General features: G+C 48.0%; 1 long non-coding RNA gene across 1 annotated transcript in view; it reads left to right on the top strand.

Moving 5' to 3' along the window:
- The first annotated feature begins 7,225 nt into the window (after positions 1-7,225).
- The window catches only part of LOC145521195 (uncharacterized), a 31,492-nt gene continuing 16,132 nt past the window's right edge, over positions 7,226-22,585 (top strand). Inside the window, exons 1-2 of the long non-coding RNA XR_014065214.1 lie at positions 7,226-7,621; positions 14,622-14,813. This is a non-coding gene — a long non-coding RNA (uncharacterized LOC145521195). The remainder of the gene's footprint in view (positions 7,622-14,621; positions 14,814-22,585) is intronic.

The raw sequence follows: 22,585 nt of genomic DNA on the forward strand, positions 1-22,585 counted from the left end.
GAATTTGTCGTCAGCGGCTCTTTTGCACCCTCTCCTCTCTTGGCCGAACCCCGTCATCTTGGAGATCTCTGAACATACCGCCCTCCTCTGCCCTGGGTGTGAGAGCCTCCCGATGACCCCCTTGCTCCACGCTTGTTCCCTCCTGTTCTCTCAACAGAGCCATGGGGACGACCCTATTGAAGTCCAGTCAGACACACTCAGTCCCCGGCCTGAGCCCTCCAGCTTCTGCTCGATGGGAGCAAGCAGCCCGCGGGAACCCGGGACGCGGCGTGGTCCGACCTCCGCACGCCTCTGCTTCCAGCGCCGGCTGGTTCCTGTTTGTTCTGCTGGACCAACTGCCCGCTGCGTGTGCCCAGGAGCCGACCTTCGTGACTTTCACGCACAGGGCCCCTTGCCCTCCGGTTTCTGTGCTGCTTAGAGTGGGAGTGGACAGCAGAGGAGGTCGGGTGTGGGGAACAGAGGGGCTATTCCGTGCTTCCTCCCACCCTTCGGCCTCAGGGCTGGGGGGCTGCTCCTCCAGGCGCTGACCGCAGGTCCGGGCCTACAGGTCACCAGAAGCCGAGGTCTCAGGGGCTCCTGGCTTGCCTTCCGATCCCCCTCACGCTCCGGGTAGAACATCTTACCTTAAACTGACCACCGCTTCATAACCATTTCGTGAACACATCGTCTCTTTGTTTGGTTAGGAGACCTCCTTCCCCTTGGTTTTTTTCTCTACACATGTGGTCCCCTCTCCTGATACCTCAACATCAACTGTGCTCTTTCTCCAAAGCTTTGAATTTGCTGTGCCTTCCGCCCAGATTGACCAGTATCTTCAGGGACCTCTCCCCAGAATTTCTAAATAAGATGACCAGAGAACTCCTTCACTTCTACTCTTGATTATTTTATTTACCATCCCAATATTCACTTCCTACCCCAGTACTCTGGATTGCCTAGATCCCAGCTTATTTTTCAATGGAGAAACACAAAAATGACTGAAGTAGAAAATGGATCACAGATAGTATTATAACCTGTAAGAAAGATGAATCAATACAGAAAGCCCTGTTCTCAGGTGGTTTTCAATGTATTATTTCCATAAAATTTGTGATATTCCTAGGAGGTAGGCAGTATTATTATTTCTTTTTGCAAATGAGGTAACAGAGGCTTTGAGAGGAGAAGGGACTTGTCCAAGGTCAAGCAGCGCATAGCATCCAGGCAGGGATTAGACAAGTCACCTTACTGCTACTTTAGAATCTTATAAAGCATACAACCAAAGTATGTCATCACTGCAAAGAATCCATAAGCTTTACAAATTGAAGCACAAGAGAAGGTATAAGCTCACACGTTTTCGGCAGTATGTCCATGAATTGCTTTCATGGGGTTACCTCCCTGAGTCACCGAACCTGCCACGACTGTGCGCATGACGCGATTTCCCTAATCACTGTAACCGCAGCAGAATAACCCAGCGTGTTTCCTGTTTGCTGAGCCAGTTATGAAAAATGAACTACAACGGCCAGTCCTCTGTGCTTCTCTAAACTCGCGTCAGAAGCCTCGGCAGAGAAGTGTGAGGCGCCGGAGCCCCGAGCGGCGCGGAGGCTGAATGCACCGCGGCAGTGGACTCGCTGACGTGGCCGGGCCGGCGGGAGCGCCGCGCGGGCTGTCTGTGCCGGTCACCGCTGCCTCTCGACATCTTTAATTTATTATTCCTCTTATATAACTTTGTTTTGCTGCTGGAACTTCCACTCCCGTGACTTTATGTTGAAAAACACTTTAAAATCAGGATTTGCCTTTCACAACAGGGCTGGAGCTCGGTAATTTATTGCTGTGGCAGCCTGGCCCGCTGCCCTGCGAGGCTACGTCTGGAGTAAGTGAGGACCCGCCGTGGCACTGAGCGAGGCGGGTGCCCCTGCGGACCCGGGTGGGCCTTGCTGGGGTTGAGAAGACCTGCCCCCGCACCTCCCGGTCCGCCCCCCACCTCGGCCCGCAGCCTCCCGTCTGACGGCTCGCATGTCCAGGTCCGTCTCGGAGAACAGCACACGCCGGGTCGGGCTGGAGTGAAGGATGAGCCGGGTGCTGCTAAGCGTGTGACGACTAAACCCGAGAGTTTTACCGAAGAGAAGGTTTATAAAGAGGAACAGAAACCACTCCTGCACATGTCTCGGGGGCCGCCACCTGGGCGTCCCTCCCCTGCCCCTGCCTGGCCAGCCGTGCTGGGCGCTGCCGCCCCGGGCCGCTTCCCCGAGACCCCGGCCAGCTGCCCGGCCGGCCCGGCCCACGTCCCCCACCTCGGCACGCGATGCTCTCTGCTCCACGGCTTCCGGACGTCCTCGGAGCGCTAAGTGCTTACTGCCGTGTGGACACCGAGACGAGAGGGACGGGGCAGGAGATGAGTCCTCAGCCCTGACCGCTGACCTCCGACCCCACCTGTCTGAATCCCCGATGCTTCCTCTGTGAGGCAGCCGCTGCGAGGCTCCTCCTGCCCGGGGTGCATGCAGGGGGAGATGGCAGGAAGGTCAGAGGGAAGGGACGGGAGCCGGGAGGTGGAGTGGAGTGAGGGGCACACCCGGGAGCCCCAGGGGTCCTGCGGTCAGCACCCTGGGTGGGGGCCTGGGCCCCGCCCCCCAGCCCCCACCCCGGGCCCCCTGCCGCCCCCGTCCCCCACCAGCCCCCGGCCCCCCCGGCCCCTGCCGCCCCCACCCAGCCCCCGCCCCCCCCGGCCCCCCCAGCCCCCGGTCCCCCCCGGCCCTCCCAGCTCCCGGCCCCAAGCCCTCCGTCCTCGGCCCCCGGGGCCCCCGGCCCCCAGCTCCCTCGACCCCCGGCACCCGGCCCGCTGGTCCTCCCAGCTCCCGGCCTCCCGCCCCCGGCCCCTGCCACCCCCACCCAGCCCCCGGTCCCCCCCGGCCCGCCCCCCAGCCCCCGGCCCGGCCCGGCCCGCCCCCCAGCCCCCGGCCCGGCCCGGCCCTCCCAGATCCCAGCCCCCCCCGGCCCCCGGCCCCGTCCCTCGCAGCTCCCCGGCCCCCGCCCCCGCCCCCGCCCCCCGGCAGCCCGCCCAGCCCCTCGTCCCAGGGCTCCTCTCCGGGATGCCGGGGGGACACACAGCCTGGCTCCGCGGTTTACTGTTCACCCTCTGAAAACAGTTTTATCCCTGAAGCTGTCATTCTCTCGTGCTTTTCTGTGTGCGTGCAGCATGCTCAGTGGTGTCCGACTCTTTCGACCCCATGTACCATAGCCCACCAGGCTTCTCTGTCCTGGGATTTTCCAGGCAAGAATACTGGAATGGATGCCCATTTCCTGCTGCAGGGGATCTTCCGGACCCAGGGATCAAACCAGCATCTTCTGAATTGGTAGGCGGGTTCTTTACCGCTGAGCCACCGGGAAAGCGCCTGGAAACTAGCGTCTCAGCACATGGAGTCCTGCGGCATCTTCTCTTTCACACTGCTTCCTGTCCTCGCAAGATGGGCTGGATTCCCCCATTCAGGGCGCGGACCAGCTGCATGTCCCTTCCGTACCTGGGTGGGTTGTTCCACAGCACAGCACAGTTTGCGTGTCCATCGTGAAAGGGGCTTCCCTGGTGGCTCAGCTGGTAAGGAATCTCCCTGCAATGTGGGAGGCCTGGATTCGATCCCTGGGTTGGGAAGATCCCCTGGAGAAGGGAAAGGCTGCCCACTCCAGTGTTCTGGCCTGGAGAATTCCATGGACTGAATAGACCATGGGTCCTAAACAGTCAGACACAACTGAGTGACTTTGATTTTCACTTGTTGATGGTCATTCAGATCATTTCCAAGTTTTGGCTGTTACAAATGACAGTTACTTTGAGCATCTGTTTCCAAGAATTTGTGGTTTAATTTGTGTATTAATTCTAGGAGTAAAATGATTGGGTCCTATGAGAGGTATAGTTGTAACATTTTATGAATTTGCCTAAGAGTTTTCCAAAGTGATTTTGCTCTCCCTCCAGGAGCACCTGGGTTCAGCTCCCACCCACCCTAGCCCACACTTGATGTGGGCACACCTCCATTCTGGCTGACCAGTAAGGTTTTGATTTGTGGGTTTAATCTGCTGTTTCTAATGACAGATGCTGTTGGGATCTTTTCGTTTGCTTTTTTGCCAGTTTTGCAGTTTTTGCTGTTACTGAATTGCCCCTGGAAATCTCTGCCCACTTTTGAGTCAGATTATTTATTGTTATCATTGCACTGTAAGCTATTTGCATATTCCAAACAAAAGCCCCCTGTCAGATACTTGTTTTGTAAATATTTTCTATCAGTCTGATATAATCATTAATATTGTCTTTTGAAGGATGAAAGTTCACAATTTTCATGTTTTCTATATATACATAATTTATGCTTCTTTATGTCCTTTCTACGAACCTTTCACCAGAGAGTAGTTCGTTAATCTTTTCTCCTGTGGCCTTTCTATAAATCCTAGTAAATGACTTGACATTAACAGATAATTCCATGTAACAGCAGCAGCATGTATTTTTCTCAAGATGAAACATTCATCAAGATAGATTATATTCTGTGGCAATAATAGAAAACACGCACAGTATAGCTCTCAATATAACTACCTGGGAAATAAAAAACAATGTATTCAGAAGATATCTGAATATATGGAAACTAAAGAGCATGCTTCTGTATAACTCATGGGTCAAAAAGAAGTCTTGCACTAAATTTAAAATATATTAGGATAAATGAAAATGCAAACATATCAAAATTTGCAAAATATAGATAAAACAGTGGTTAGAAGGAAATTTAGAGTATTTAGGGTATTAAATGCTTGAGTTAGAAAATAAGAAACATCTAAAGTTAGTACTATTCCAAACATAACTGTGCCCATAAGTTAAACAACCTATAAAAATGTTAAATCTATTTCTATGTACATAATGAACATCTAGAATTTGAATTTTAAAAATTTACAATAGCACTGAACAAATAGGCTACTTAGGTAAAAATATAACAAAATAAGTGAAGCATCTGAATGCTGAAAACTATAAAACACTGATGAAAAAATTAAAAAGTTCTCAATAAATGGAAAAATATATGGTTTGTGAATAGGAAAATTCTGTATTTTAAAATTGTCGATTCTTCCAATTCTCCCCAATTTGATCAATGCCGTGTGTCAAATTCCAGGAAGTCTGGTTTGTACATAATAAACTGAATCTAACACTCGCATAGAAAGCAAAGGAACTACAAATAAGAACAGTAATTCTGGGGGAAAAAAACAAACACGTAAAGGATGGAATTTTGTAAACTCCCATGACCCAATTTCAAGACTCACTCTTTAGCTATCGTAATCAATACAGTGTAGTGTAGGTATTGAGACGGACAATAAACCCGCGGAGCAGGAGAGGCCAGAGCATTGGTGCATGACTTTTGTCAAAGGGGCAAAAGGCATTTCAGTTGAGAAAGACAGTCTTTTCAATAAGTGGTGTGGGAACACTTGGATGTTCATATGCAAAAAGGAGCATTGATCCATATTACGCCCCATATACAGACAGTCATTCGCAATGAGTAAACTTCTAGAGGAAAATACCAAGGGAAATCTGCTTGACTTTGGTTTTGGTGGTGAGTTTATAGATGCAATACCAAAAGCTTGACTCATAAAAGAAACATTTGCTAAGTTTGACTCGATCAAAATTAAAAACTTTTGCTTTGCAAAACACACTGTAAGTATAATAAAAAGGCAAACCACAGAGTTGGAGAAACTATTTACAAATTACTGATTTAATAAAGGGCTAGCATTCCAGAAGCTTCCTCCCACCCAACTGTGTGTCGCTAAAACCATTTTTTTTAAAGTGGCAGCGCCACACGTGTGTGGAGCCACGAGAATGCGCCTTTGTAGCGGGCAGCCCTGCAAGGACAAAAGAACCACCCTGGGGACGGCTGGCTGCTTCCTCAGGTGAGAAATGCACGTTCACCATGTGCGACAGAAATCCATCTCTAGAACTGTGCCTAAGTGAATGTAAAACTCATGTTTCCACAAAAATCTGTTTGCGAATGTTCATTTTAACTTCATAACACCTCAGACTGGAGACAGCCGAGCTGCCCTTTAAAGGAGAGCGGATGAAAGCTCTGCGGTCTGTTCTCACTGTGGACGAGGCTCAGCAGTGAGGGCCGTGCTCGTGACTCCCGAAGGTCACGGATGCCTCCCACCTCCATCCCGGAGGCGAAAGACGCCAAAGCCCCAGAGCTCCGTGCTGTAATTTTCTGTCTACATGACATCCCGGAAAAGGTGAAAATACAGGGTTGGAGGGGAGAGCGGTGGTTTTTTGGGGTTCGGGAAGGGGTTTGGTACAGACAGGCCACAGTCAACTATCAGAGCGATGGAATTCCATATGTTACCAGATGGAGTTCTGGCTGCATTTGTCAGATTCCAGAGAAATGCCAAAAGACATAGAAAAGCCAAAATAAAATGTACTGCATGCAAAGCAGGAAAAAACAACCAACCAGGATGTAAAAGGATCTCAAGACAGAATGCAGACCATGACAGATGGATCTGACTGTATCACACATGGTAACACATCTCACAAATTTGGCTCCAGATTAAAAGAGATTTGGGGAAGAGTCTGCTGAGAATTTGCAGGACAGCTTGAAGGGTCATTGGGTCAGCCACTTGGTGGTGCCAGAGTTCCTCAAATAAAATCTTGGCACCTCTTTTTTTATTCCCCATGAAATAGCCTTTTATAGCAAAGACAGATTGGCCACCGGACTCGGTCATAAGAGTGGGAAATTTGCTGAACGCAAGGCTGAAACATCCCTATTGGTCAAGAGTTTATCACCAGTAAAACTGAAAACCACGCAGGAGCTGGGCCTCAGGGCTCCTTCCTGGATTCTGCGTAATGACCCTGTGTGATGAGTCTTTCTTTGGCTTTTCTCAGAACCAACAGGGACTTTCACAGGTCAGAGATCTTGACCTGGACAGCAGAGCAAGAAAATACATGAATAAATGTACTTACGTCCGTTCTCAGCGAAGAAAACATATACATGTCCCCACTGTTGCCTGGATTGTCACAGAGAGCCTGGAGTAAAACCTGCCACTTACTCAAACACCTCACCGTCCTCCCGGGACAGAGGTCCCCAAAGGTGGCCCAGAGCTCACACCACCCAGGAGGTCCGGCACACCCAGTTTCCCTCCATGAAGACAGTTCACGCTTGTGACCGTGACCCACAGCCGCTAGCAGTCATGGACCTTCACACGTGACACGGCGCGTCTCACTATGACGTCAGAGGCTTGCCCCAGTTTCCAGCTTTCCCTCCCTTCAGGCAGATTCAGTCAGTGACTTCGTGCAATAGACTCGGTCCTGTAGCCTGTGTGTAGAAGCTGCCTTTTCTCCACATGCTCCCAAGACGCTCCTACTGGACCCGGAACCTGGAGACCTTGTCTTTTCTGAGAGTGAAGAGAAGACCAGGCCTTAAACTCATGTTGGGAGGGCCCCTGTAGGTCACTTACGATGACAATGAAGCTCCAGCACAAAGGCTCCTGGACTTAGGTGTCCCGGGGCAAAGCTGTGAGGTCTCACCCTGGGTCACCTGGACCACCATCCCACCAGGACACTTCGCAGGAAAGGCTGTCAGCAAAGTACCAGAACAGATGGTTCTGAGGGGAGGATGCTCACCCCAAGACCTTCAACTGAAGAACAGAATTGAAAAAAGTGAGTTGTTTCAACCAAGAGCCACTAAATTTTTTTCAGACGGCTAGATAGAGATTGTCACGCTTCAAATCTGTATGCTTTTATTTCCCAGTCTTCTGAGCGCTTTCATTATTTTCTGCATGTGTAAGCTTAACAGACACAAGTTTCTCAACTACCATGCCTACAATACTTCTTCCTGTCTGTAGGATGACTTTTCTACCCCCAGTTAGCCTTGTTATGACTCTAATTTCTCATTTTAATATTCTCAAAATTTAACTGGCTCACTTGATCAAAGCAGCTCTTAGATTTCTTTCGCTTCCTTTGGACGCCATCCAGACTCTTTTGGTGTCAATGTCTTGTAACAAACTGGTTGGTTTCCCGGGTAACTGTGCTCGACCACGAAAATCATGCATGTTCAATGCAAATTTAAAGATTGTTTCAAGGCATTTCTGAAAACCAGTTTATCAAGAGAAACAGTTTGATAATCCGAACAAAAGTCACTGAGGACAGTATATTGCTAATCTAAGTAAAAAGTTCATTTGTGAAGCAGGAGGTGTGAAGACTCACCTCAAACTTGCTTCCCTGTGTCATCAACCCTACGTGGCCTCACGGCTAAGCACACAGTCCCCTCACTCACACCTGCATCCTACTCCCACCTCCAACACAGGGAGCTAAGACTCTGCCAAGTGATATTTCTCCTTATTGCAGGAAATCTAATAAACCAGCTTTGCTTATTCAACAAGCCTGTGGGCTTGTGTGGAGTTGATAATCGACCCTTAATTCGCACAAAAACATTAATCTGGGTGGTTTTCAGGCCACGAATTGGCTCTCGCTTTACTCCTTTCTTCCACTAATATTTTGGCTTTTGCAAGATCCTGACTCTACCAAGGAGAATCAGTGTGGGGTCTGGGTACTCTGAGCAACCCTGGGGAAGCACTAAGGCTGAAGGTTCTTAAGCTGCAGCAAACACACTCACCGTTTCCTCGTATCATTTCTTTCTCACAGCGTGTGTGCGTGCATGCATCATGCGGTCACTGCGTGTGCCTTGTGGCGCACACGTGTGTCCTGCTTTATGCATCCACTTCAGTGGGGTATGTAAAACAGTGCTTTGTCTTTTCTATCTTTCTGAAAAGTTTCCCAGAAAGATACACGCATTGGCACTGAGTGCGTGTACATGGACACGTGTGTGGTGGGGTAAAGAACCCAAAGCTTTGAAAGATTACATAACTTGCTCAAGGCCACACAATAAGTTTAAGAACTAGAATTCATATATTTTGAAGATTTGATAGAAACAGGGGAAAATCGTAAAATGAACTCATACATATAAAGCTCAAATCTTCATGAAAATGTATTGATAGATGTGCGCATGTGTGCGTGTGAGCTCGGTCATGTCTGACTCCGTGACCCCAGGGACTGTAGCCCACCAGCCTCCTCTGTCCGTGGGATTTTCCAGGTAGGAGCACCGGAGTGGGTTGCCATGCCCTCCTGACCCAGGGACTGAACCTGCGTCTCTTGTGTCTCCTGCACTGACAAGTGGATTCTCTACCACTGGTGCCACCTAGAAGGCCGTGCTTTTAGGCAGAGCTCACTTATTAGACTTCATTCATGAAATTCCAGTCAATCCAGAGCTCCTGAAGTTACATGGGCTGACCTTTTCTATAAGTGAATATTGTCATAGTACCAATACTGAAGGATAAAGTACAAACTATACAAACCAATGTTTTTGGTCTGTTCTCAGTTTTGTGCAATCATAACCATTGTTAGTCTCGGAAAAGCTGATACCCACCAACAGTCACTCTCTGTTCCCTCCACATCCCTCCTCCAGCCTAGGCAGCTTCTAGCCTGCTTTATGCTCTATAGATTAGTCTACTCTGGACATTAGATATAAATGCAGTTTTATAATTTATGAACTTCTATATTTGACTTCTCTCACTTATAACATTCTCAAGATTCACCCAAGTTGTCTCCTGTGTCAACTTCATTTCTCTTAATCAAACTGATTTTTTTAAGCTTTCAAAGCTCTGTCTTTTCCCTGTTCGCCTGTGTTCATGAAACTTTTGAAATACTTAACGAAACGTTTCAAGTTACTGTTATCAGAAAGAGTAATACACAACATTTGAAAAGAATGTGTCCATAAACAAATTTCTTTGAAGAGCTCAATTGTTAGTGAAAATTCCTAGCCCAAGGGGAAATAAAATTAGGATGCTGCTGCTGCTAAGTCGTTTCAGTTGTGTCCGACTCTGTGCGACCCCATAGATGGCAGCCCACCAGGCTCCGCCGTCCCTGGGATTCTCCAGGCAAGAACACTGGAGTGGGTTGCCATGTCCTTCTCCAATGCATGAAAGGGAAAAGTGAAAGTGAAGTCACTCAGTCTTGTCCGACTCTTAGCGACCCCATGGACTGCAGCCTACCAGGCTCCTCCGTCCGTGGGATTTTCCAGGCAACAGTACTGGAGAGAGATACTAATTTATACCACAGTTCATGATGGGAAAAAGATCTGAGGCATTTACTGGAAAGTCAATTCCTGACCATGCACAGCAGGGCATGAACTCTGGCCGCAGAGAACTCTGAAGAGGACGCATGGTCATTCCCATTAAGTACGTACGTGGGAACCTGGTTTGATTTTAGGAGACAAGCTGAAATATTTCAGTACATGCATGGTGACAAATTCCAGTTTTATGGGGAGGAAAACAAGCTCTCCAAAAAGGGACTGGGCGAAAAAGGCAAGAGCGGGCAGGGCTTAAGCCGAGGCTGAGGGTCTTCTGGTGCCTCCCTGCCCGGCAGCCCGCTGTCTCGTTCCGTCCACCTCGGTCCGGAGATGGAGGAGAACGCGTGGAGTTCACCTCCAAACGGGCTCACGCGTTCCCCAGGCTTCTCTCCACTCGGCCTAGATATAGCAGCCCATGCGTGTGGAGGGAGCCCTGACGCGTGGCAGAAAGTGCCGGCTCTGTCTTGGGTGCTCTCTGGAATCTGGATAGACGGCAGTAGCTCTCTGACCCTCAGACTCCTCATTTACAAAATTCTGGCTTTTTGTAACGGCTAATTAACATGCCGAAGTCGCAGTCCCGGGCCTGGCTTGCTGCAGATCCTCCACAACTGCCACTTGAAGTAGATTCCAGGGGTTCTTTGATAGAAAGACAGCTTAAGAAAGGAGGTTTTAAATACCTTACCCACAACCTCCGAGAGAAGCGGTGAGCATGCGAGGTCTCTGTCTCTCAGCTGAGCTGTGGCGCATGGTCGCTGTCTGCAGCGCGAGCTGCTGGTGCAAAGGCCAGCGTCCCCTATGACCGTCACTGGAGTGGCCGCCATTGGAGCTCCCCTATGACCGTCACCGGAGTGGCCGCCGTTGGAGCTCCCAGATGCCAACCATTTCAAAGCTTTTAATTCCCTCAGTGCAGACAGCTTCCTCGCTCACAGTTGTTGCTGTGTGATGCTTTGGGACACGTAGCCGAGAGGCTATTTTGAAAATGAAGAATGGATGTTTTTCCCTTAAAAAGAAGTCTTTCCCTGGAGAGCAGGGCCACAGAGACAGGGGTCCCTCGCTCCACATGCTTGAGGCTTTCTGGAGACGCCTGGGGGCCTAGGTGTGCTGGTATTTACCAGGAAACACCCCCTTCTCAGTCTTTAGCTCTGCCCCGCTGTCCCGCTCGCTGGTGGCCAGTCCTGGTCAGTCGCCTTTGTGTCTGCTGATGGGACAGGGCAGCCCTCCCTGGGGTTGGGGTTTGCTCTTCTTAATGGCTAATAGCAGACTTATTAGAAAAGACCCTGATCTGGGAAAGACTGCAGGCAGAAGGAGAAGAGGGCGACAGAGGATGACACGGTTGGATGGCATCACCGACTCAGTGGACATGAATTTGAGCAAACTCCAGGAGATGGTTAGGGACAGGGAGGCTTGGTGGGCTGCAGTCCGTGGGGTTGCAAAGCGTCAGACATGACGCAAAAGCAAAAGCAATGGCTAATAACATTGGGCTTCTTTCATCTGTTCACTTTCCATCCAAGTATCTCCTCCGGTGACATGTCTGCTCCAGCCTTCTGCCCATTGTTTAATTGGTGGTTTGTTGTCTTATTACTCGGTTTGGGGGGGTCCTTAGACACTTAAAGCGTGAGCCTCTTTTCAGAGGTGTGACTTCCTCCCAGTGGCTGGTTCCTCGCGGTCCACGGCTCGTGTTTTACCCTCTCAGTGGTGGGGGCTTTTTACCAGCATTTGCTCTTCATTTGGAGAAGGCAATGGCACCCCACTCCAATACTCTTGCCTGGAAAATCCCATGGATGGAGGAGCCGGGTAGGCTACAGTCCACGGGGTCGCTAAGAGTCGGACACGACTGAGCGACTTCACTTTCACTTTGCCCTTTCATGTGCTGGAGAAGGAAATGGCAACCCACTCCAGTATTCTTGCCTGGAGAATCCCAGGGACAGCGGAGCCTGATGGGCTGCCGTCTATGGGGTCGCACAGGGTCGGACACGACTGAAGCGACTTAGCAGCAGCAGCAGCTCTTCATTTGGATGGTGCTCAGCTTAGCAGTTTCTCCTCTTCTGTGGCCATGCTTCTGCTGCCCAATTTTAAATTTCTTTGCCCAACTCAAAGTCACAAAGATTTCCTTCAGTGATTTTTACTAAACTTTGTATCTTTTATATTTTGCATTAAGTCTGTTCTCTATATTGAGTTTTTTTAAAACATAGTATGAGATATGGATGGAAATTGATTTTTGCATAAGATAGCCAAATGCTTCAGCACCATCTGTTGAAAGGCTATTTTCTTTCTGCACTGAATTATCTTTACATCTTTCTTGAAAATCAATAGGTAGTAAATATGTAGGTCTATTTCTGGACTATAATTCCATGTGTGCAACCTTACGTCAACACCAGTTTTGTTTACTGTATCTTCATAGTCAACTGTGAAACTAGGTCAAATAAATCTTCCAGTTTTGTTGTTAATGGTTCTTTGGCCAATTTAGACACTTCGCACACCCAAGCAAAGGTTAAAATAGGTCTTCCAGTTTCTAAAAATAAATAAAAGCCTCCTGGGATTTCTATCAAAATTACATTGATTCTGCAGATTAATATGGGAAGAATTTAGCACTACTGAGTGTTCAGTACCATAAGCATAATATGACTTTTCATTTCTTTGTTCTCTAATTTCTTTAAACCAGGATTTTTACGGTTTTAAGTGGATGAGTCTTGTGCATATGTTCACAGATTTATCCTCAGAGTCTCGCACTGCTGCTGCTGCTGCTCTAAATCACACTGTATGCTCGGTGTCATTTTATGATTGTTTGTTGCTGGCGTGCAGATAATAACTATTTTTATATATTTATCTTGAATTCTTCAATTTCTTTATGCTCATTTATTATACTCATTTTTTTGTGTGTGTGGATTCCATAGGATTTTCTACATAGGTACTATCTCATCTGCAAATAAAGACAATTTTGCTTTTCCTTTCCAGTCTGGATTGCATTTATTTCTTTTCTTATCTTAATTTACTAGCTAAAACTTTCAGTTCAAGGTTGAAGAAAAGTGGTATGAGTAGATGTCTTTGCAATTTTTCTGAACCTCAGGGAAAGTATTCAGTCTTTCATCATAGAAATTATGTGAGATTTTCGTCGAGTCAAGAAAGTTCTATTTCAAGTTTGTTTATTATAATGAATGCAAGATATTTTCAGATGCTTTCTCTGCATCTATTGAGATAATTATTTGCTGTTGTTCAGTCGTTAAGTCGTGTCTGACTGTTTGTGACCCCATGGACTGCAGCCCGTCTCCTCTGTCCTCCGCTATCTACCCGAGTTTGCTCAAATTCATGTTCACTGAGTCAGTGATACAATCTAACCATCTCATCTTCTGTCACCCCCTTCTCTTTTGGCCTTCAATCTTTCCCAGCATTAGGATCTTTTCCAGTGAATAGCTCTTTGCATCAGGTAGTCAAAGCACTGGTGTTTCAGCTTCAGCATCAGTCCTTCCAATAAATACTGAGTTGATCTCCTTTAGGACTGACCGGCTCGAGCTCCTTGCCGTCCAAGGACTCTCAAGAGTCTTCTCCAGCACCACAATTGGAAAACATCAATTTTTTTCAGTGCTCAGCTATCTTTACGGTTCAACTCTCATGTGACTACTGGAAAAACCATAGCTTTGACTATGTGACCTTTGTCATCAAAGTGATGTCTCTGTTTTTTAATATGTTGTCTAAGCTTGTCATGGCTTTCCTTCCAAGGAGCAAGCATCTTTTGATTTCATGGCTGCAGTCACCATCTACAGTGTGTTTGGAGCCCCAAAAAGAAAATCTGTCTCTGCTTCTGCTTATCCCCCTTCTATTTGCCATGAAGTGATGCGACTGAATGCCATGATCTTAGTTTGTTTAATGTTGAATTTCAAGCCAGCTTTTTCACTCTCCCTTTTCACTCTCATCAAGAGACTCTTTAGTTCCTCTTTGCGTTCTGCTATTAGAGTGGTATAGTCTGAATATCTGAGGTTGTTGCTGTTCTTCCTGGCAATCTTGATTCCAGCTTGTGATTCATCCAGCCCAGCATTTCATATGATGTCTTCTGCGTAGAAGTTAAATCAGCAGGATGACAGTATGCAGCCTTGTCATACACCTTTCTCAACTTTGAACCAGTCAATCATTCCATGTCCAGTTCTAACTGTTGCTTCTTGACTTACATACAAGTTCATTAGGAGGCAGGTAACGTGATCTGGTATTCCCATCTTTTTAAGAATTTTCCAGTTTGTTGTGACACACACGGTCAAAGGCTTTAGCGTAGTCAATGGAGAAGTAGATATTCTTCTGGAACTCTCTTCTTTCTCCATGATCCAACTAATGCTGGCAATTTGATCTCTGGTTCCTCTGCCTTTTCTAAATCCAGCTTGAACATCTGGAAGTTCTCAGTTTTCTTGAACCTCGCAGGGAACCGGCCTGTTTCTCGTCCGTCCCTCTGTTGCTTCTCTGCTCTCCGCCTCCCTGACCTCCGCTCCCAGCTTTGACGCTTGCCTTCTTCAGCTCACTTTGTTTCGGTTGCTTTTCTGTGTTTAGATTCTAAACCCGGAAGCTGAGGTCCTGACTTTAGACGTTCCTGTTACTCCGAGGAAAACACCTTGTGCGCTGCCGCTAAGTCGCCCAGCCGTGCCCGACACCGTGCCCGACTCCGTGCCCGACTCCGTGCCCGACTCCGTGCGACCCCACAGACGCAGCCCACCAGGCTCCGCCGTCCCTGGGATACTCCAGGCAAGCTCTAGTTCTACTCATATCCATCCCTGCTGTCTGCTGGGTTTGTATATGTGCTCTCGGGCAGTTGAAAACATTTCCTATTTTCTTGCTTATTTTTTAACATAGAGGTTATTCAGAAATATGTTTACTCATTTCCAAATATTTGGGTATTTTCCTAGGTATCTTTCCGCTGTTAATTTTCTGCTATTCTATCACCTCAACCAACTACAGACTGAAGTGGGTGCTGGCTATAGCTATGGGCCCTCTTCCCTTTCTATCCAATATTTCTTACTATATTCCAAAGCTCTGTGATTAGACAGCTGAACATTTGGGACTTTGATGTCATGTTGCCAAACTGACGACTTTATCATTAGGAGAGCCGCCTTGCTCTCCAAATGCACTGGGCACTGAAATCTCTTTATGATTTTCACACAGCTGCTCCAGCCTTCTTTGACTGGTGTCAGCTCAGCATATGTATTTTTAATCCTTTGTGTCATTATGTTTAAGGTGGGTTTCTTATTGGCAGCAGGTAGTCGATCTAGGTTTTTAAATTTATCTAATATGACAAATTTTACATTTTAATTGGTGTGTTTGAACCATTTAACTGTGACAGAATTGGGCTTGAGTCTACCATCTTGCCATTTGGTTTTTCTGTGCCTCGTTTGTTCTTTGCTTAGTTTTTCATTGTTAGCTCTTTGTTGTGTCGTTTTATGGTTGTTGGACTTTATGTCACCCACCTTTAACTTATCACAGCCCACCCTTAGTTGATATATCATTTCACATAGAGTAAGGACTTTCAGCTTTACCTTTCCTTTATCTCTCATCATGCATTTTACTTGCAAATAGTTTTTAAATATTTATTCTTTTTGCTTTAAATATTTGTGTAATAAAACATTGCTACTGAGCTCCCCTCTAAAAACAGTTTGGTCCTTTGAGGTCTTGCTTTTCACCTTTGCTAGAGAAGGGCATCCAGGGGGGCTCTGATCCGAGCCGCTCTGCCCTCCTGGTGAGGTGACCCCCTGCTTCCCACAACCCATCCCCACCAGGGTTCCACCCAAGCCCTGGAATTCACAAGTCCCGGCCCTCTGACGGCTAGAGACAGACCTATTCCAGTGCTGGAAGATTGTTCCTGCAGATCTTGCAGGCAGCTTCCTCCTGGCTCACACTCACGACCAGAGAGTTCAAGGTGAACCTCGAGCCCCAGAGTCCCTGCAGCCACCTCCTCCTTGTCCTCTGCCCTCTGCCCTCTGCCTCCAGCCACCTCTTCCTCCGCAGACCCCGGCTCCACCCAGGTTGGAGGCTCCGTCGGGGTCATCGTCCAGATCCCTCCCTCCAGGCGGGGGTTCCGGGAACTGACCGGCTCCCCTTTTGGGTTCTGTGTCTCAGTGGGACGCTGCTCCTTTGTAGCCTGAATTTCAGGGCCTTAAATACAATAGTTTCATGTATTAAAATCGAACACAAGGGGAGACCAAACCTGAAAATACCCTGCTCAGACAGAACCAGTTACTCACACCAGTGAAGTCACTCTCGCTTATTTTGCAAGATGAGCAAGGTTATCTTGACCTGGGTCACTTGCTGAAAATCGTCAGCAAAACTAACAGCTACCCCGAGTTTATACGTGGTCACCCCTAACCGCGTCCCTTTAAGAGAAGTCTGACCTGTGGCCAGTCGCTCTAAGGAGCAGTCTCTGCCTTCACACCGTGTAAGCTGGCTTATTAAACACACGCTGACCCTCATTCCAAGTTTTGGTTTGAGTGCCCCGCGGCTGCAAACTGCCTTTCTGCCATGAGCACAATAAATGTTTACTAATTACCCCCAGTGAGTGAGTCACTGTTTTCCTTCTGTCTTTTACGAGCTTCGACACACATCCTTAGTGATGCTCTTTTGACTCCGGTGGAGTCTCGGCCTGCCTGGTCGCCCCTGGCGCGGGCTCCTCCGTCCCTCTGGCCCTCACCCTTCCTTTCTGGTCCCGCAAGATGGTCCAGACTCACACCACCCTTTCCCTTCCTCACCCTGAATCCACCTTCGCCCCAAGAAGTCCAGACTCTTCTCCTGGAAGGACATTGAGAAGCCAAGATCAGGGTCACAGCTGCCCTCATTTTTACTGAGGTTCATTGACTTATATTGTGTGAGCGTCAGTTGTGCAACCCAGTAATTCAGACAGACTTCTCCCAGTCACCCCGGCTCTGGAGCCAAAGACACTGAAGGCGCTGCAGCTGGTGGCCCTGGGGACAGCGGGGCCATAGTGTCCTCAGGCCCCCCTCCCCCAGCCTTCCAGCGCGTGGCTTCAAGTCAGCCCTGCAGCAGGGGTGCCCACCTCTCACAGCTTGGCCCACTTCACCCCAGACCAGCTGCAAACCCCCCTTGCTGCTCTTTATTTCTAATTCCATCGATAAGAACATAGAATAACCATCTCTATAATCATGGATGACAGAGATTGGAAACCTGGATTAGAATTATCCACATATAGAGGCTTAAAGGGGCTTCCCTGGTGGCCCAGACAGTAAAGAATCTGCCTGCAATGCAAGATACCTGGGTTCGACCCCTGGGTCAGGAAGATTCCCTAGAGAAGGGAATGCCTACCCACTCCAGTATTCTTGTCTGGAAAATCCCATGGACAGAGGAGCCTGGTGGGCTACAGTCCATTCGGTTGCAATGAGTTGGACCCCACTGAGTGTGACTAGCACTTTAGAGGCTTAAAGGGCCCGGGAGGAGATAGAGAGGTAGGTCTGAAGACCTTGGTTGATCTGCACTGTTGACAGCCTGCATTTTTTTTAACTTTTTATTTTATATTGGAGTATAGCTGATTTATAATGCTGTATTAATTTCAGGTGTACAGCAAAGTGATTTAGGTATACATATTCATATATCTAGGGCTTCCCTGGTAGCTCAGATGGTAAAGAATCCGCTTGCAATGCAGGAGACCTGGGTTCGATTCCTGAGTGGGGAAGATGCCCTGGGGGAGGGCACAGCGACCCCTTCCAGTATCTTCCGTGGAGAATCCCACGGACAGAGGAGCCTGACGGGCTACAGTCCACGGGGTCGCAAAGAGTTGGCCACCACTGAGCGACTAAGCACAGAATACAATACTCCATTGCATTTATGACCATATCTTATTTATCCATCCTACTTTCAACGGGCCTTTTCACTCTGAGTCTGACCCATGCCGCGGCTCCGTTCTCTGTAAGTTCCTTTAAGGCTACCCTGCCTTGCTTCACTTTTGATTCACCTTAGAATTTTGTCTCAGGTCATCTCTTAGAGATGCCACTCTCCCTGGGTTTCCCAAGGGCGTCTGGCTCCAGCGTGCAGAGCACGTGAGGCCCCGCTTGGTGGCGGTCCCCAGCTGTCACCTGCACTACTACCTGTCTCCCAGGAAGCCCCTCCGCTTCTCTTCCGTGAAGCCCGTCCAGCCTGACTAAGGACTGCTCTGCCTGGAGGCTGCAATGGCGCCTCCGTCCTACACGTTCCTACCCTCCCTCCACATTTCTGGGGCAGCCGTTAGGGCACCAGGCCCCTCTCCTGACCCAGTTCCCGAGCACTGTCTCCCAGGTGCCTTCTTGGGGAGCTCCCGACCGCACCCCCATCAAGCAGACAGCAGGCCCTCTCAGGAATGGTCTGATTCCCTCCAGGCAGTGGGCAGAAGGAGGGCTCCTCTCCAAACGACGGATGAGATGGGGGCTCCGGAAGAGGTCTCATGCAGCACTGCTCATGCAGGGAAGAGCTTTGCTTCATGGTCTGGTGGACTTGAAGGTAGAAGAAAGCATTTCATAAGAGGGTTTTTACTGTATTCGGAAAAATTCGTGCTTTAGCCAAATGAATCAGAAATGGCTTTTTTTCCTTTGGCCCAAAGTGTCCATATGTTTTGAAATGCGCCACCAAAGCAAAAGCACAGAAACATTAATTTGTTAAAAGTGGGGCAAAACCACATTTTTTCCCCTGGAAAAGCTCAGGAGTTGGGAAAGGGAATTGGATGTGTCATCTTGGATTACACTGAGGAAAATCTGCCATCTGGATGAAAGTGAGCGCCGGGCAAGCCCTGCCAGCGCCTGTCCCCGCGGGCTCAGCTCTCAGCAAGCCTTCCACCCTCGCTTGTGGGACGTCCTCTCGGTTCAAGTTGGTGGTGCCTTTACGAGGACACAGGAGAACGCATAATAAACACGAATTTGACACAAATAAAGCATATTTTCAACCAGGCAGCTGAGGCCATCGGATTTTAAAAAGAATTAGATGACTTTGTACTTTCAGAGTCTATCTGAGTGGATCCCTTCGAATGCATTGGCTCCGGGGGTCATGCTCTTTGCGGATAAGCCAAGCCAGACTAGTCTTTGCAGCACCTGAGCCGTGGGAGAGAGGCCCATGACAGGAAGGGACCCCTGCTCACCCAGGACAGATGCTCAGAACCCATGGGACTCGATCTCACCAAACACCAGTGCTGGTGGGGACATTAGTGAGTTTCTGAATCTGGCCACTCTCGCACATCCAGACCGAAGGGCAATCCGAAGTGACCTGGCATTTGGTAGAGAATCTGTACATTATGAGTCCCCCTAACTGTTCAAATGGGAACAAGAAAGTCCAGGAACTGACGCAGAGCAAGGCACGCCGCCTCCAGCCTCCAGTCCACCGCTTTCATCACCTGGTCTGATCAGGACACGAACATGCTCCCCAGGCCATACTCATCCCCAGGGCTGGGCCTCATATTTGCAGAGTGAGCCTTTACCAGGTGAGAGGCCGTGGACCTGAGCCCCCGCTCAGCATGTGGGGTCGTCCCCAGAGCTGCAGGCCACGCTGAGATACGACAGGACCGCTCCCAGCGGCTCTCAGCCCACTCTTGCCTATGAGAACAACCGAGATAGTCTTTTTTAAGCACTCTTTATCCAACACAGGCTTCCCTGGTGGCTCAGCTGGTAAAGAATCCACCTGCAATGAGGGAGACCTGGGTCCATCCCTGGGTCAGGAAGATCCCCTGGAGAAGGGAAAGGCTACCCACTCCAGTATTTTTGCCAGGGGAATCCCCAAGGACAGAGGAGCCTGGCGGGCTACATACAGTCCATGTGTCGCAGAGTCAGACACGACTGAGCCGCTAAGCACAGCACATCAACACACTTTACAGGAGACTCCAGGGATCCTGACATGGCGCTTCTTGCAGATGAAGAAAGCGAGAACTGGTGAAGCGAACTCACACCGGCAACGACTGGAAGCCAGTGAAGGACGGGCGTTGAGCCACCTGCTTGATGGTCATGACTTTGAAGAGGTGCTTGAGGATCCAAGGCCACCTCGCCCCTCCTCCCGGTGAAGCTGACACAGCCGCACAGCGACACATCCTGTGCGACTCAACCCAACACCTCTTGGTGATGCTCAAGCCCCACTCAGAGAACATGCTCTCAGACCGGGCCTTTCAACCACTTTTCAATGTATGACCCAGTTAGAAAAGCATTTAATATCATAAGCCCGAACATAGACATCCAATACGGAAGTTCACAAAACACCTTTTTTTCTTAGTTTGTGTGTTAAAATATGATATTTCTCTTTTATTTTTCCTCCCCTCTTATCCCCTTCTTTGTCTTTTCACTCCTTCTTTTCTAATAAATTTATTTTTTTATAAAAAGAATATTCAACCGTCAATTACATGGATCTCATGATATACTAATGGGTCAGCCTCCAGTTTGGAAAATAATCCTCAGACTTGAGAGGAATTCTTGTCCTTGTCCCCAATGCACTATAGAATGTGCAAAGCAGCAAAAAGGTGGGAAAACGCCCACTGTCCACCAACCAGCAACACATGGAGAAGGAACAGGCACAAAGTGGCATGTTACACATCGGTGAAAGTTGCTGGCTCACAGGTACGCTTTCCGCCTTAGATGACTATCAACAACCAGATGGGTGAAAATGAATTCTAGAAGAATTTGTACAGTATATATCCATTTATTGGTTGTTTGAAATGCAAGAAAGCTGAACAGTAAATTATATAGGAAACATATTTATGCAGCAACATCATTTTATAAGGGGGAATGATTAATACAAAATTTAGATTAGCTTTTACTTGGGTGGAGGAGGGATTGGAGGAAAACAGATGCTTTTGGAGAGATGATCCATGAGTCTCACACATATGGAAAAAGTCCTGTAGCTTAAGCCGTGTGGTGTCGTATGAAGGCTCTTAGTTCACTCTGAAAACTGTACATGTGTGTGCTATGCGCGTGCAATAATATAAAATAAAAATATTAAAATTGTGGGTAAAATAAATGTCACAGAGATTCAATATTTTAAACATCACGATATTCATGACTATACTAAATAATAGAGTCAGAATGGGGAAAGTAAGAAGATGTCCAAAATAAGGAAGAATATACACTTCTCTGGCAGTCTATATATGTCATATGGTCTATACAGGTCAAGAACTGCCAGTGAGGGGTTGCGGGCTCGATCCCCGGTCTGGGAAGGTCCTACATGCGGCCCGCGGAACAACTAGGCCTGGGAGCCACCACCACCGAACTCACGCTCTAGGACCCACACTCCACAGCAAGAGAAGCCACCACAACGAGAAGTCCACGCACCACAAGTAGAGAGAAGCCCACTTTCAGCAACAGAGACAAGATGCAGCCAAAAATAAATACATGAAAAAATAGAATCATTTTAAAAAGGAAGAAAATAATCAGATCACCATATATTCACATATAAATTATATTTTGAATAAATTAAGTAGTAAGCATTGACTATATACTTTATGTAAAACATACATTAACTCTATATTCAGCATAATATAACTGTGTATGTGTATACACACATGTATCAGTTCAGTCCAGTTCAGTCACTCAGTCATGTCTGACTCTTTGCAACCCCACGGACTGCAGCACATCAGGCTTCCCTCACTGACTCACGGTCCATCATCGTTCCTCACCGTCCATCACCGACTCCTAGAGCTTGTTCAAACTCATGTCCATTGAGTCGGTGATGCCATCCAACCATCTCATCCTCTGTCGTCCCCTTCTCCTTCTGCCTTCAATCTTTCCCAGCATCAGGGTCTTTTCCAATGGGTCAGGTCTTCCCATCAAGTGGCCAAAGTATTGGAGCTTCAGCTTCAGCATCAGTCTTTCCCATGAATATTCAGGACTGACTTCCTTTAGGAGTGACTGATTTGATCTCCTTGAAGTCCAAGGGATTCTCAAGAGTCTTCTCCAACACCACAGTTCAAAAGCATCAATTCTTTGGTGCTCAGCTTTCTTTATAGTCCAACTCTCACATCCATACACGACTACTGGAAAAACCATAGCCTTGACTAGAGAGACCTTTGTTGGCAAAGTAATGTCTCTGCTTTTTAATATGAAGTCTAGGTTGGTCATAGCTTTTCTACCAGGGAGCAAGCATCTTTTAATTTCATGGCTGCAATCACCATCTGCAGTGATTTTGGAGCCCAAGAAATTAAAGTCTCTCACTGTTTCCATTGTTTATCTATCCAGTTGCCATAGAGTGATGGGACCAGATCCCATGATCTTTGATTTTTGAATGTTGAGTTTTAAGCCAGCTTTTTCACTCTCCTCTTTCACTTTCATCAAGAGGCTCTTTAGTTCTTCACTTTCTGCCATAAGGGTGGTGTCATCTGCATATCTGAGGTTATTGATATTTCTCCCGGCAATCTTCATTCCAGCTTGTGCTTCCTCCAGCCCAGCGTTTCTCATGATGTACTCTGCATAGAAGTTAAATAAGCAGGGTGACAATATACAGCCTTGACGTACTCCTTTCCCAATTTGGAACCAGTCTGTTTTTCCATGTCCAATTCTAACTGTTGCTTCTTG

The sequence above is a fragment of the Giraffa tippelskirchi genome, chromosome 9 (genome assembly GCF_054371585.1).
Source record: "Giraffa tippelskirchi isolate mGirTip1 chromosome 9, T2T-mGirTip1v1.2.pri, whole genome shotgun sequence".
In the NCBI taxonomy this organism is placed as follows: domain Eukaryota; kingdom Metazoa; phylum Chordata; class Mammalia; order Artiodactyla; family Giraffidae; genus Giraffa; species Giraffa tippelskirchi.